The 15,345-nt window shown below is 39.0% G+C and overlaps 1 protein-coding gene across 4 annotated transcripts in view; it reads left to right on the top strand.

Moving 5' to 3' along the window:
- Nucleotides 1-608: 608 nt before the first annotated feature.
- The window catches only part of LOC146475494 (melanopsin-like), a 28,257-nt gene continuing 13,520 nt past the window's right edge, over nucleotides 609-15,345 (top strand). The window contains exon 1 of one of the 4 annotated variants that reach the window (XM_085115912.1): nucleotides 609-707. The gene's annotated coding sequence lies outside the window, so the exon portion shown is untranslated. Of the gene's footprint in view, nucleotides 708-10,340; nucleotides 10,562-15,148; nucleotides 15,262-15,345 lie in introns of those variants that run through there. The other 3 variants (XM_085115910.1, XM_085115911.1, XM_085115913.1) reach the window with 3 other exon arrangements.

The following is a 15,345-nucleotide window of genomic DNA, read 5'->3' as shown; positions in this document are numbered from 1 at the left end:
TGTTTGTCCCATGAACCTAGTTTAATTGCCTTACCTCCCGCGAGTCTCCTGTAGCTCAGTGGTAGAGCATCCGAACTAGTAATCGGAAGGTCTTAGGTTCGACTCCTGATAGGAGCACTCGGAATTTCTTTTTCCTAGTTTGCCTGTGTAATTACTGAATAATACATCATTCTCACAGAATAAATGATTACAATACTAGATACTACTTGGAAATAACTTCTTAATGAGCTGACATTAACCATTATACTAGACGAAGCTTACTATGCTTAAGCTCAACTGATGATTAAATCAAGTTATTACATTACAATTAGGACTTGACAACTTTTCCCTTTTTGTCAACCTCTGAGACTATTATTAATATAAATTCCAATATGTTTATATCGCAGAAGTTTTGTTTTGGTGATAAATAGCGAAAGAGTTCCCAGAGTCTCCTCTCCTACTGATGAAATATGACAAAGTTTTTTTTAATTGTATTGTCTTACAGAACAAAGTTTGACTTGTCAACCTTTCCCGAGGGAACTCAGTTTTTTTATGTGTGAATGTGTCAATGCAAGCCGTGAAAAAATGAGTATTCCAGCTTACTTACAGAAACATTTGTTTGTGTCAATAGTTCAGATTGCGGCCGGTATCTGCACATTTCCTATAAAAAAAAAAACTACGAAAGCCTCCTTGGAAACAAAACGAAATGGCTTAACGGACACCTAAACGTGAGTACACGGACATTTACTATGTTATTATCATTAACAAGTGTCAACCTAATCATACTTCCGTCTTGAGATTCAAATATTTAACAATTACTCCATGCCACAAGCGCCCCTTGGATTTGAGAAGTAGATATTAAAGTTAGCTGTAATCATTCGATATCCAACAAGTACAACTGGAATAATTGTTTTATTAAAAATAACCGAGAAATATTCCAGATCTTGCTGATTTTATTTTGCGAGAAAAAGACCGGAAGACGATTCTCTGTATGACCGGTATTTCTCGGGCATGGTACAAGGGTTGATATCTCATGACCGCTAAACCTATCAAAACTCTAAAATATAATTATTTTTGATCCAGTTTTAAATTGAAAAGTTATATAGAAGCTAGTTGACACGTCCAGGGAAAATTGTTTAACAAAAACGCTTGGTCAGTTACCAAGACCAACGAAATGCGTGCTACAACATGCAAGTGCAGGAACGACGTGAAAAAAGACGAAACTACTTCTCATACTTCACTGCGAGTAAATTGTCTTTATTTGAGGCAAATGAAATCTTTGTTTAGTCGAAATACAGAGGCCACGATTACAAGCCCGGCTTCAAAACGATCGCGGTTTGATCTAAAACTATCCGAGCACTTTAAGTGTAAACTGGGTAGTGTGGCGGGGACGCCACGAATCCTGGGTACTTTGGCCTAGTGTAAAAGTGACCAAAGACTGGGCTGAGAATGTTTACCAGAGCCAGATAAAATCAAATGTGTTCCGAGTCAACTAAAAAGGATTGATCATCGCAGTTATCTACGCAACTTAAGCAGTTGCGAAAAGAAAGCCTGAAAAAAATTCAAGCTTGAACGGGATTCGAAATCATGACCTCTGCGATACCGTTGCAGTGCTCTACCAATTGAGCTATCAAGCCAACTTTGTGAATCTCGTACCCAGATCTCCCCCGGCTGAGATCGGGGTACGAGATTAAACCGACGACTGAGATCGGGGTACGAGATTATTCGTCAAGGTGTCTTCATTCGTTAATCATAGTCATTCATAAACGAGGCGAGGATATTAGTTACGTATACCATTACATCTAATTAGCTATCTCGAGTGAAGTCAAATTCCAATTTGTTTTCATAGAATGAGATAAGGTCACCGACAAAAACGTCCTTTGAAAATCGAGAGCAAAACGGCAGGGTTTATCTGAAGTGTGGCAATAAGAACATGAGGTTTTCGGACACTAATAGATGTACACGATATGCAACTGTTGACAGAGATTGCTAAAAACAACAAATACTGGAATGCGTACCCCTAAATATAATGAAATACATGTGATTTCAGGGAGGTTTCGAAACAGATGTGGAGTCTCTAAGGCTAATTTTGGAAATCACACATCGACTTGAAATCCGCGCGTATTAAACAACAGGTAATATTTTCGTACACAGTCCTAAGATTTTTGTTATAGCCTTCATGGACCCCTGGGCTAAGGAATATATTGAATTTGTTCGGGTAATCTTGTGAAAAAGCCTGGAGTAGTGAGATAAAGGCTTTAGGAGCTCATCAAGACCAATAACTGCATAGCTTTAATTTAATTTGTCACTAAATATTAAATGTGATTTAACATTTAGACTAACATTTTGACGTAGGCCAGTACTGAAAAACCATTGATACGGTTGGAAAGAGAATCTCTAAAATGGCGGGATTTAATTCCGTAAATTCAGGAAATTTTGCAGATATTTCTATGATATAAACGACTATACAATTTTCAGACATAACGAAACCATACCTTCTATCAAACTTGGTCTATTTATTGCTTTTAAGGTACTCATTCCAGCGGTATCAATATTGTTTGTTATTCGGTCCACATCAAAATTTCCCTGAAATAACTGCGATAAAGGACATATTATTGAAAACTTTAAAAGGCAATTTGTAACGTTATCATATTCTGCCTTGGAATTTTCACTGTCTGATGGTTAGACAACGGTTTAGTGAAATGATAAGGAAAAGCAGTGTTGAGGCGCTGATAGGCATTGAAGCTTTTGCATAACTTTGATGAGGGTCTCTCGGCACACTGTTGCATTTTTTCTACCCAGCTCCACCGTTACTGAAGCCCATCTGTTTTTACGCAAAAATGGTAGCCGTCATTAATTTTGTGAAAACCATCATGGCGCCGTTTATTTTACAACGTATATTTTTCACTAAATTAAGTAGTTCTAACGGTCGTATAAACCTTAACGCAAGCACCAGGTTTCTTTAGAGCAAAGCCTTGAGGTCGCTAGAATACGTTTTTCGAATTCCTTTCAAACGACTGAGATAACAACAACAACAACAACAACAACAACAATTTGATCTCAAGCATAAAAAGTAGGTAGTCGTGGACTAAGTGTGGCTACTACTGTAAATAAAAATTGGAAATCATTGTAAAGAATTGGTCTTCCTGTGTTACTAGACTTCGAGCAACCTGTGTAAAATATGGCTCAGTCCTGATGGAGATCAATTTGTCAACCAACGCGAAGCTCATCAATTGCAACCAACGCGAATTAAGCACATGGAAGTAAAAATACGGCTCTGAATGTGCAATCGATAATATGTCAAAAGCAAGAAGACGAAAATTCAAAACATGTCGCCGATTGCCGCCGATAACCACGATAGTCGACGATGCATCACGAACGATACTCACGAAAATACAAACATCAAGCGTCGGTGTCGATCGAAGCCCGATCGTGCGATTCCGAACACTATCCGAAGATTCAAACTACTTACACACGCCGTGACATAGTGGCTACTCTCAACTGAGGAGTAGTAGCCACAAAAATGTTATTCATAGCGAGAGGCCAGCGAGCGCGAGACACAACAGTATAAATTTTAAACTTTCTTGGGACACTGTACAGAGCAATGAAGGCAACATTCGTTTAATCTCGTCGATTCCAAGAGATGAGACAAAAAAACATTTTCTCGTAAACGATACATACAGAAGCTAGAGATTGTTCTCCAGTGTACTCCATCTCTATAAGAAAAGAGTCATTGAATTGAACCACGCACGTCAACTCCATCCAGTGAAGTCGTAACAGCGACAACTGGGACTTTCTCGAAGATCAGAGTACGATCGAGTACAAGATTGAGTACGATTACCACTTTCAAATTTCAACTCAGTCCGGTCCCCAGAACCCTCGTTTTTTCCCGTTGTTTACCAGCAGATAAGGAGACCCAAGAAACAAGATTGGTGTGACAGGCGCTTATCTTAACCACGCAAACTAGATTAGAAAAGTCGTACTCGTACTCAATCTTGTACTCGTAGTCAAATCTAAAGGGCCCTAAGGACATTCTCTGTGGTACATCAAGCATACAACAATTAGCTATCACCCATAAGACGGAAGAAAATCATTGGTTGTTCTTGGCTTCTTTTTGGGCTGTCTCATAAGTTAATCGTACTGCTTTCAAAGCCTTTGTCCTCTCAAAAGAATCGCTTATCTCCAACTACTGACTGGCTCATTGATGTACTTTATTTTCCAGTTTTTGCGTGTGCACTTCCCCTTGTTTATTGTTATTCTTGTGTGTGAATCGTAAATCGCGTCCTTAGTTCTATGTTAATGTAGGGTATTTGCAAATTTTTCCTCTTGGCCTAGCCACTTAACTCGATTAGCTTGCTATTTCTAAGAGGCTGTGCTCTCTTCCTTAGTAATTTTTTCTTTCTTGCATTTATGCCTGTTTATGTTAACACTGTATAATTTCTGGGTACGAATAAAGATTGTTGTTGTTGTTGTTACTGTAAATACGCTTTCAAAAGGTTTTCTTGCGCAGAATCAGACTTGCCTTCATCCGGGTTACGGTGGACTGGACCATCTGGCCTGCAGACCTGGTCCGGTGTCAAATTAACCTCCCTCCGGGGAAGAGAAAGGAGAAAATTCCATATTGTAGCTGGCAAATCTTATCTTCCCGTAAATGGCCGTAAATGTGGCACCAGACCAGGCGGTCAATTGTTGTACAGTTTATCTGTAGAAAATTCAAACCAGATCGTGTAGAGAATTCAAACCAGATCGTGTAGAGTTTTGTTGTTGTTCGTCTGCCTGGAAAGGTATATCGAGAGTGCAGTTTTTGGCAGTTCCAAAGAAAAGTAGCGTACGACTCGAAGTCTGTTTATTACCGTAATCCACTCCTTAAAATTTGTAACAACCGAAAACCGTGCAAAAAAGGAAGGGTCTTCCGTCACCGAACGATATTTTCTTAACCGTAAACCACCACGAAAGTGAAAACGTATACGCCACTCGATCCCCAAAACTTGGCTAAAAACACCTAACCGCCAGACGATAATAAAGCCTTTTTGATAGCTTTCTCAGAAATTAAAGAATCTAATCAATTAAGGATGCGTGGGTTGCGGTAAGTCTGCTTATAAACACATTATGGAATAGAATCACAAATGGTTATGATTAGGCGAGATAAAAGAAAATCGACGAAGCTTATTTATTACAGGTTTGTTGACTGACAAAAAACAAATCAAGTTCAAAGTTCCTGGCAGATAGGATTTTGTTTTTTGAACTTTAAAAAAATGCACGGCCTTAAGGCTTAAATTTTTTTCCATTATGTTCTGTGTAATGAGACTCTAGTAGGAATTGTTTTGAGCTGCAAAAAAGGGTGTGGCTTTTTTTTGAGGGGATGGAGGCATTTCTCTTGTTTGTATCTCTTTTACAAGCTTCACCCTCCCCTCCCCCTACTGCCCCTTGCTTCATCATGTCGCTGTGATTTTATCCGATAATGCTTCTTTGGCATAAGTTCAAGCGTAAATTTGCGGCTAATAATAAAGGAACCAAGACAGCCAACAACTACTATGGGACCGTGACCTATGGTCATTTAAGTCCATCATGCAAATCAACAGTTTTAGCCGAATGGTTTAATGTTGCCCCATACACTGTACCTTGATGATGCTTTGTCAAAGGCATGTTTCATTTGAAGTTCAACATCGGGCCGCGAAGGCATGTTCGCACAAGGACAGACGTCGCTTTAAGCCCTGCAGTTGACAGCGGTTTTTTACGAGTTCCGAGCGTTTAAAAGGTCATCAAAGTGCAGTAGATTTAAAGAGGATCCTTGAAATCATCGCATTCAACGAAACTTGTTCCAGAGACAAGGTATCCATCTTTGCTCTGCAAGTTTTTAGTGATAATAAGTATTTTCTGTAGTCTTATAGTGGTGAGTTACTGAATGCTGTGTGATCAAAATGAAAAGCACATCATTGTCGCAGAAAACGTTGGGAACCTGCGTCATTTGAAATTTCCATCGCTGACGAGAAAGACGAGGCTTGAATTGAACAAATTCCCCAAATTCAGGATGATTTTGTTCCGCTGATATTGCCCTTCCAAATACAGCGAAAAAAACAGTAGTGTTCCTTAAATCTTCTTTGGTGAACGCAAGGTAAATTGATTGAAATGAAGGGATGGTCCTCCCATCCTCCGCTTGTGACACTAATTAGTTATTGAGATTCTAAAATGTCCGACTTTGGAGTGACAAGGCAAGGAACTAGTTTAGCGCAACTACAGAGCCCTCTGACAGTGAACGAAGCTAATCAAACACTTCCGCCCCTACTCCGACATAACGTAGAGAATAATATCTTTTTATCGTAATTAGCCAGCAGGGCTATGATTAACAACTAAATACTAAGCGGGGCGCCGTTTACTTGGACCGCCAACCTATCTCTGACCTATAAACTCCTAAAATATTTTGCCTTTTTTACTTGAACTCAGGTCAAAATGGAACATTCACAGGCAAAACCACTTTCGGGGGTGGGGGTGGGGGGGAGGTGCAACCTCATATAATGAGCTGTACAGGAAGGCTCTGCCCAAAGGAAGGAGGAGGAGGGGGGGGGGGGTGGGTGGTTTTACCTTCATAGTATGCGAAAGATAGCGACATTTTTCAATGCAATTTAGATCCAAAAAATAGACTGTAAACAATTAAATCTAATAGTTTTGCCCTTCCCTGCCCCCTCCCCCACCGTCCAACAAGGACAAGTTACCTATACCCTATAACCAGCCAAATATTTTTACCTTCAGATTGAAATTTACTTAAGAGCCGCATTCTTCGGGTTGCTTGTGTCAAAATAAATTATGCCGAAGGCAAGGGAGTATCCTGAACGAGCTTGCGTGAGAGCCGATTAAGAACAGATTTCGAAGGAAATAACCTTTGCTAAAGACTCGGTCACCATTAAAAACATCTTAACCCATATACAGTTGGACTTAAATAAAAACATATTTTAATAAAAGCAATGGACAAGTGATTACAATTGAAGTTTTAAACAGTGCTAATTAATTGGAATTCAATCCGTTTCAGACCTTGAGCTCCGGCAAAAAGCTGTCTGTTATCGACACTTGAATAAAGTTAACATCTAAGTCTCTGATCCGTGAGTTCTGTGTATTTAATTTTCCTTCTCGTTCCGTATATAATCCCTGCTTCACTCTTATTCTTTTTCTTCGATGGCCCTCCAATTCAACAGCTGTTTACTGCCACCATTTTGGAAGAAGTTCGACTCAAGAAGACCGGAGAGCTCTCGAAGAGATGAATCCGAGGGAAACAGGGATTATATGCGGAAGGAGAAGAGAATCGAAAGACACAGGACAACAGAATGATAATTTTATTCAAGTGTCGATACAGTCAGCTTTTTGCCTGAGACGACACTGCTCCAAGCTGCGCATGCTCGTGCTCAGACTAACATTTCAGACATTTCAGAGACATTTCAGAGTACAAACTAGCCTTACAGTTCGTACTTGTTAAAGGCTTCTGGAACAAGTGTATGGATACACAACTTTAAAAGCTTTTAAACCTTTTTCAAAACTGATAGCTTAATAAGTTTGAAGTAACTGAGAAGGGTTATTTTCTATATTAACCAATGAGAAGAATAATCTAACTGAGCAAGTGATTGCGTATTATCCAAACAACCACTGATAGTAATTGAAATTGGCAAATTTGACAAATTTTTCGGTGTATTATTAAATGGTTTAAAGGGTAGACAAATAGTTCAACAACCAGGAGACGACTGATTAAGCGCAATGTCAAATGGTTTAACCGAACAACAAATGGTTTTGTTCGAGGTCAAATCGAAGTGGTGATGTGTTCAAATCCATATGCGTGAGCAAAGTTCTTGCATTCGGTGGACAATGAACTGTGGCCCATTGTCTGAGTGGCAACGCAGGGGTAAGCCGTGGCAGGTGAGGGGGGCTTTGGTGAAATTAGGGAGTTTAGCAACGACGACGGCAACGAGAACTTCAAAAAAGACATTTCAGAGACATTTCAGATTACAAACTAGCCGCACGTGAGAGCCGTAAATAAGAGTTGTATACGGGATATTGTTTCACAGCTGCAAAAGTTTAAGGTCGTGAAGCTTGTATGAAAACCATTAAAATAAAAATACCGCGGAATCTCGAATCCCACGCCGGACAATCAAAGTTGTATGTACAGCTGACAAGCAACTAGAGACCCGAGTACGACTACGAATACCAGATTTATATCCAAGTTTTTACAAACTCGTACCCAGAGTCCTCAGGCTTTTTGGTTAGCAGGTTGGAGGCAGGACAAACTCTGGGGACATCGAAAAAATTCAAATTTTTTGATTGGCTGTTCCGTAACGGTTTTCATTGTTTTACCGCAGAAATCTTGCGGTAATGAAATCCGTTGTCCCCAGAGTCTCTCCTGGCGACTAACCGCTGGCCAAAAAGCCTGAGGTTATTGGGTACGAGATTAAAGTGTTTAGTGAAGTAATAAGGAGAGATATTCCCAGGAAGCTCCATTTTACTCTTTGTAAACGACGAACTTGACGCATTTGTTTTGAATGATGACACCTAAGCCTTTATGTGATTCCAAAGAGACGAGATTACCTACGTATCAAGGACTCGTTTTCGCCACTACGCCGTTCTCACAAAACTCGTAGTGAAATGACGTTGACGGCTATCTCGTTTCCCCGCCAAAATTAAACTGGTTCACGCGCGCTTACTCTTCCTGTGTTGGAAAAACTCTTACAGTTCGTACTTGCTAAAGGCTTCTGGAACAAGTGTACACAACTTCAAAAGCTTTGAAACCCTTTTCAAAAATGATAGCTTGATAAGTTTGAAGTAACTGAGAAGGGTTATTTTCTGTATTAACCAATGAGAAGAATAATCTCACTGAGCAAGTGATTGCGTATTATCCAAACAACCACAGATACGTTATTAGAAGTAATTGAAATCGGCTCATGAATAATTGAGGACTGTAATGTCTGTAATCGGCTGATTGATTGTTTCGAATTGCAATCGTAGTTGAAGTCTAATATAACCTGACGACCTCAGGAAAAGTCGACGGTGTATTTTTCAAAATATTTTGCAAAATATTCGCGGTAGAGATTTTTTTTCGATCCGTTCATTAAAAAATGGTTTCAATTCCAATGGTGCTTCATTAATTTCGGTGTCAACTCGATGCCGGCTTAGCGATTTTTCAATTTAAAAGCACATCCCACTGTTCGTATAATAATTTAATATCCGAGTCCATGGAGCCATGTTTTTATCTTCATCAAAAGAAATTCAAAATGTTCATAAACTCAAACCGAAGCTCGCAAAAACTATGTGATATCTCGCTAAAAGAGAAGAACTTCGCTGACCGGTTCATTCAAAGAGTCTGAATAACAGGGAATTTTGAGGTGTTTTTTCAATATCATGTAGAATTTCTGGAGACGATTTTCAAGATATGTAGGTCTTTTTAAAATAATATCCAGAAGATTATTTAAAAGGCCATTTCTAAGACTAATTTTTGTTGCTAAGCCTACAGCTGTCCAATTAAAACTTATTCTAATTGGATAGCTATGATTGGTCCATCTCTAATGCGTCAATCATGTGCACTTAGACGGGTTCTTGTTAATGTTTTTCCACTCTTCGGGTATTAAAAGTAAGCATAATATAGGACAAGCAAGATATTTGTACCGTGATTACAAACAGTTAACAGCGATGAGAAATAATTGTTTCCGTCGAACACTTTCAAGTAAGTTACTTTCCGTTTCAGATCCATTATTAGATACTTTTAGATTCTAGCCGAGTACGAGTTTTTTCCAAAAGTCAAAGAGCACGCGAGTGAACCAGTGTCATTTTGGCGGGAAAAAGAGAGAGCGGTCGTCATTTGTGAGAACGTCGTAGACTCGTAGTGGCGAAACAAGTCCTCGAAATGTATAAGTAATCTCGTCTTTTTGGAGTCACGAAAGGGATTTTAAAATAGCTATCATGCATCATTCAAAACAACTGCGTCAAGTTAGTTACTAGAGTAAAATCATTCTTTCTGGGAAATATCTCTTCTTCGTTCTTCGATAAAAACTTGAATCTTTTATTCTCGTACTGGAATCTAAAGGTGTCTATAATTTGCCTTCCGATATGAAACATCAAATGAAAGCCGAGATGCGATCGATTCTTCCAGAATTCTAATCTCGCTGTAATCAATTTTCTTGATATTCATCGAATGCTGCTCTTAAAAGCCTCTCTGCGATAAGAAAGAAAAAAACATTTTTTCTAGAACAAGCACCCTGGAGTGCTTATTTCAAACTAGCCGAATCAGGATGTTGTGTCTTTTCCGTAAACATGGAGTAAACTCAACCTGCTCTCATCTAAAACACTGTTTGCAACTTCTTTCAAATGGGAAGTGGTGAGCGCTATTTAGTTTTTAGGGGCTTTTCAAGGAAAGAAAAAGGTATTCAAGGGTACGGTAACAGGTCAAAACGCAAATACCAAAAATATACTCCAGACAGTGTCCCCCTCCGATAACCAGTTCAAGTACCTTAAATTTTATACTGCATGTAGCGACTACTGGGAGAAGCGTTTGTGGTTGGATGTGATGTGAATGGGCTCAGAAATGTTCAGCAATTAGAACAACAAGGTAATGCTTTTTACCTTAAAAATTTGTTTATTTATTTTTTGGAAATTTAAACTACAACATGATCTCTTGGCTTCAATTACGACGGAAAATGCAATTCTAGACTTGTTGATGACTAAACTCAAGATTTACTAACCATGATTATTTAAAAACCTCAGCAACATGTCGACAACAACTGATATTTGTTTTGTTTTGCAAAATACGTCGAGTTAGGGTACTTTTCGCCAAATTTATACAAACAGACATCTTAAACGTGTAGTCAATCGACCTTATCTGTCAGCTGTTGGTAACGGACATATATGTTGAGGGAGCAAGGATGGCGCAGTGGTGAGAGCAGTCACCTGCCACCAATGTGGCTCGAGTTCGATACCCGGACTCGAGCTCGGCCTCATATGTGGGTTGAGTTTGTTGTTGGTTCTCGTCCTTGCTCCGAGAGGTTTTTCTCCAGGTTCTCCGGTTTTCCCCTCACTTCAAAAATTCAGATCATGTCTGGAAAGTGTCCCCAATTAGTGCCCTGCGCTAAAATAAACTGACACTTAAATAAAGTGATTTATTTCATATTATATGTATTAGTAAACTGGAGCGCAATCAGAACTCTTCGTCACCTCATGTTTAGGGCTTTTATTTTAATTTTGAACTTCATTTTGTCATAAACGGTTATAAACGCAGTAAGTTCAACGCACAATTCATTTACTCTAGACATGTTTGCATGCACCCGCAGAGTCTGTTTAATATTTGTCTGTGTAGAGACTTTCTGCATTATATTTGTGTTTTCTTAACAGAGAATCCTTCATAAACACCCTGTGTGCAGAGCGGGTTGCCTGAGATGCTTTGGGCATCCTAACTGCGACATATTTTCTGTCTACCATGCAAAGATTACCCCATACTGCGGAAAAAATAAGTGCTTTAAAAAGTATCGCAAAAATAGTCAACAGATCTCCTGCGATATACGTCATATACGTTATTTCGTGTGTCCGAGAGAAAAATGGCAAAATAACCAGCTTTTCTGCGATAAAACTGTACTTTGTTATCAATGTGTTGAATAATAAAACAATTATCCTGCTCAATCTTGCGGAATATCCCCTGATTTTAGCCAACTTGGCCTACGGCCTCGTTGGCTAAGTATCAGCCGATATTCCGCGCGATTTTGCAGGATAATTGTTTATAAATATAAACGGCACAGAAGCCAAATTTTAAAGATCTTCAGGCAGGCTCCAGAAATGGGACAACTCAAATTTTGTTGGGTATCAGCAGTTATAAAGCCAGTGATAATTCTCTTCATAATACATTTGTAGGCAGAAATGAGTTAAAGTAGTACTGAACGTTAATTAAAATTTACAAAGTGTGTTTAAGTGCATTTTTAATGGAAAAGTTTTTCAGAACGCAATACGGCAGTGACAAAAGTAAAAATTGTAATCGTGAAAACGCAAAGACCGTACAAATCTACGTATTTGTTTTTTTGCAAACGAAGGTCTCTTCTTTTCGAAGATAGGTTCGTTCCCTTACTTAGCGAACTGATCAAAAAGGCACCGAAGACATTTTCTCTGACACTGCGTGTGCCCTGTTATATGTTAGAGGGAACTGAAAATGTTCGAAACTCTTTTGGCCGCTGTGTTACTGTAAGTAGTTGAATAATTCTCTGCATTTCAGTGAAAATTCAAACTGACTAACGACAATAAGGGGTTGGGTTGTAGTCGGGCCAAGAGACTTTTTATCCCTTACAATTTTATTTTTCTGTTTAATGTCTCAAAAGCTATTTAATTTAAGCTTGATTTGAATGATTGGAAGGTCACAGGTTCGAATCCTATCGGTAGAAGTCGGATCGTCTCTTTCCGGAGCAGCCGCCTCTGGGGGAAAAAAATACAAGAGTGCCAAATGGCATAGAGTAAACTGAAATGATCCAGTGATGAATTGTAAAATGGATTAAGTGTTTTAAAAATGAAGCTGCCCGGCTCAATATGAATGTTTTAGTTGTCATTTGTGAAATGGTTTAATCAAACAAGAAACGATTTAGACAGGTAAGAAACCGCTTAGTCTCCCATGTGGAAACAGAACAACCTAAAAAGAATCGGTCTATGTAAATCAAAACTGATCCGTCAATCTTCCATGCGTGAAATGATAAGTGTGAGAACAAACGGTCCAGTGTACTGTTGTAAAACTATTTAGCTTTTTGCGCTGGTTAAGCAACTGACAAATTGTTCCGTGTATTATTAAATGGTTTAAAGGGTAGACAAATAGTTCAACAACCAGTAGACGACTGATTAAGCGCAATGTCAAATGGTTTAACCGAACAACAAATGGTTTTGTTCGAGGTCAAATCGAAGTGGTGATGTGTTCAAATCCATATACATAAAGTTCTTGCAATTCGGTGGACAATGAACTGTGGCCCATTGTCTGAGTGGCAACGCAGGAGTATGCCGTGGCAGGTGCGGTGGGCTTTGGTGAAACTGATTAGGGAGCTTTAGCAACGGCGACGGCAACGACAACGTCAAAAAAGCAATAGTCTTAATAATCAAAACAACAACTCTGCACGTGCATTTATACTTTTTGGTACATTCCTTTGCCGTCACTGCACGACTTGGACGTGAAATTTGCTGATGGGACGTTTTATAGAGGACATAAACTCACGACGACGAAGTTTTGTTTCTCTTTCTAGTAAACTTGGGTGTGGTCTCCAAGAATTCAACTCCAGGAAATTTCACCCACATTTGACATTTGAAGCGAGTTGGAACAATCGCGACGACGTTTAAAAAAAACAAACAAACAAACAAACAAAAAAACGTGAATTCATTTTGGTAGTGACGTTTTGGTTGCCGTCGCCGTCAGCGTTTCTAAAACTCCCTATCAGACAATGGTGATCGACAAGGTGTTGTCCAGCTGGTCTAACTCGTATTTTTTTTAATAAAATTACTGTAGTGGTCTACTGTGACCAGACACTATTTGCGTTCCGCGAACTCAAAAATATCTTGATATGAACTGCCAAGGTCGGGTTGGTTTGGGATGTGAAGTGTGGCAACGCAACGATGACAAAGGTAGTCCCATTAAATATTTTAAGTATCGTATACCGCAGAGTATTGTTCAATTGGGGAATTGTAAGTTGTTTTTCGTCTCAAGCATTGTGAGTTTGGTTGGACTGTGAATTTTCTTTACTTCATTCGTGCATCGCAACTGTTCGCAAAAACGCGACTTTTACTTTGTCCGTTTTGCGGCCTTAACATTCAAGCCGAAGGTATACGTGCATTATATGAACCTCGAAGAATTAAAAAAGAACCTGACTAAAACTTTATCCCCTGAAATTAAAACCAAAACATTAATCCAGACTGAGCACTTAGCGATAGGCAAACCAATTATCAGTGTCTAAAGTTTCTCTTTTTTTACTTTACTACATCAAATTATTGTCAACTGATATTTAATGTCTGCTGCTTAAATCCAAACCGCGAATCGTCGCACTTTTTGCAATTTCCAAATTATGTGAAATATTCATCACAAGTAAAATGGCTTACTGTGTTTTATTCCAACACCACCGCGCAAACAAAGCCATTAAATATTAAGTTCCATTAAATATTAAGTACCGTGGATTTCGCTGAGTTTTGCTTGTCGGAAGAATTATAAGTTGTTTTTCGTTTCAAACATTGTCAGTTGGGTGTCGAAAACTGTTACGGTGTTAGCAAAAACTCCACTTTTTGTTTGTATATTTTGCTCCCTAAGCCGAAGGTACACGCGTGACGAAACTTAGAAAATGTAATAAAGAAACCGAGTCAAACTTCAATCCCCCTGAAATTAAAACCAGAACATTAATCCAAAGCACTTAACGATGGGCAAACCCATTATCAGTGTCTGAAGTTTCTAATTTTCGCCTTTAATCCCTTGTCCGCACTAGAAGAAAAATTTGGAATTTGCCTGCCAAAAATCCACACAAAAATTTTGTCGTGGCAATTTCATCTGAAAATGGTTTTTCCTTCGAACTCGGAACTATTTATACTCTCACAGTCTTTCCAACCTGTCAACAGTTTTACATAGCGTTGATCTTTATATATTTCGTTCTAAAAGTTATTGATTGTAATTCAATTTCGCGATATGACATATCGAGTTGTCGGGGAAAATGGTGCACGCTGTTGAAATCGTTATAGCCTTTCTACTTCTTACATGCATTTTGCTTTTTCACCTCGCTCGAGTTGCCTGGTAAACTTTGGGTTAACGTTTGCCTTTGAGAAGGCATGGGATTCCATGGTACCATCTTGAATCTTTCCAAGATAAGTTTAAAATTCGTTTCGCAACAAGAGACAATTGACCTAGCCTTACCAGATGCTAATGGAAGGACTAATAGCTTTTATGAGGAACGATTGACAAGAAAAACACATTTGTTTTTATAGTTGGTTTGTTCAGTTTTTACCTGAGGCAAATGTTTTCGGCGGTGCCTTTGAATACTATTATCTCTTCGCGCACAAAATTTGTAAAGCCGCGTTAGTTAAGAGTAGGTGATGACAGAAAATTTGTCTAAATAAACAGGCTTTTCGCTAGTGCGGATAGGCCGTTTCTCCGTCCAATTATTGTCAATTAATGTTTAATGTTTGCACTTTATAGCTTTAAATCCAAAACCGCAGCTAGAGTAAGCTTTATCACACGTAATTTTCAACTCAAGTAGTTCCTGACCTCTGGAAGTGTTAGCCGGTGTGATCGTGGCACGAAATCTGACCTCGAAGGTAAGCGGTAACTTCTTAGCGAGCCTAACGACCTCGACATAACGCAAGAATGAGTGCAAGGCACTGACAAAATGTTTTGATCCT

This window comes from Pavona decussata, unplaced genomic scaffold (genome assembly GCF_977016875.1).
Source record: "Pavona decussata unplaced genomic scaffold, jaPavDecu1.1 SCAFFOLD_84, whole genome shotgun sequence".
Taxonomy (NCBI): Eukaryota; Metazoa; Cnidaria; class Anthozoa; order Scleractinia; family Agariciidae; genus Pavona; species Pavona decussata.
Note: the sequence above shows the minus strand (reverse complement) of the source record. Positions and strands in the feature narration are given on the sequence as shown.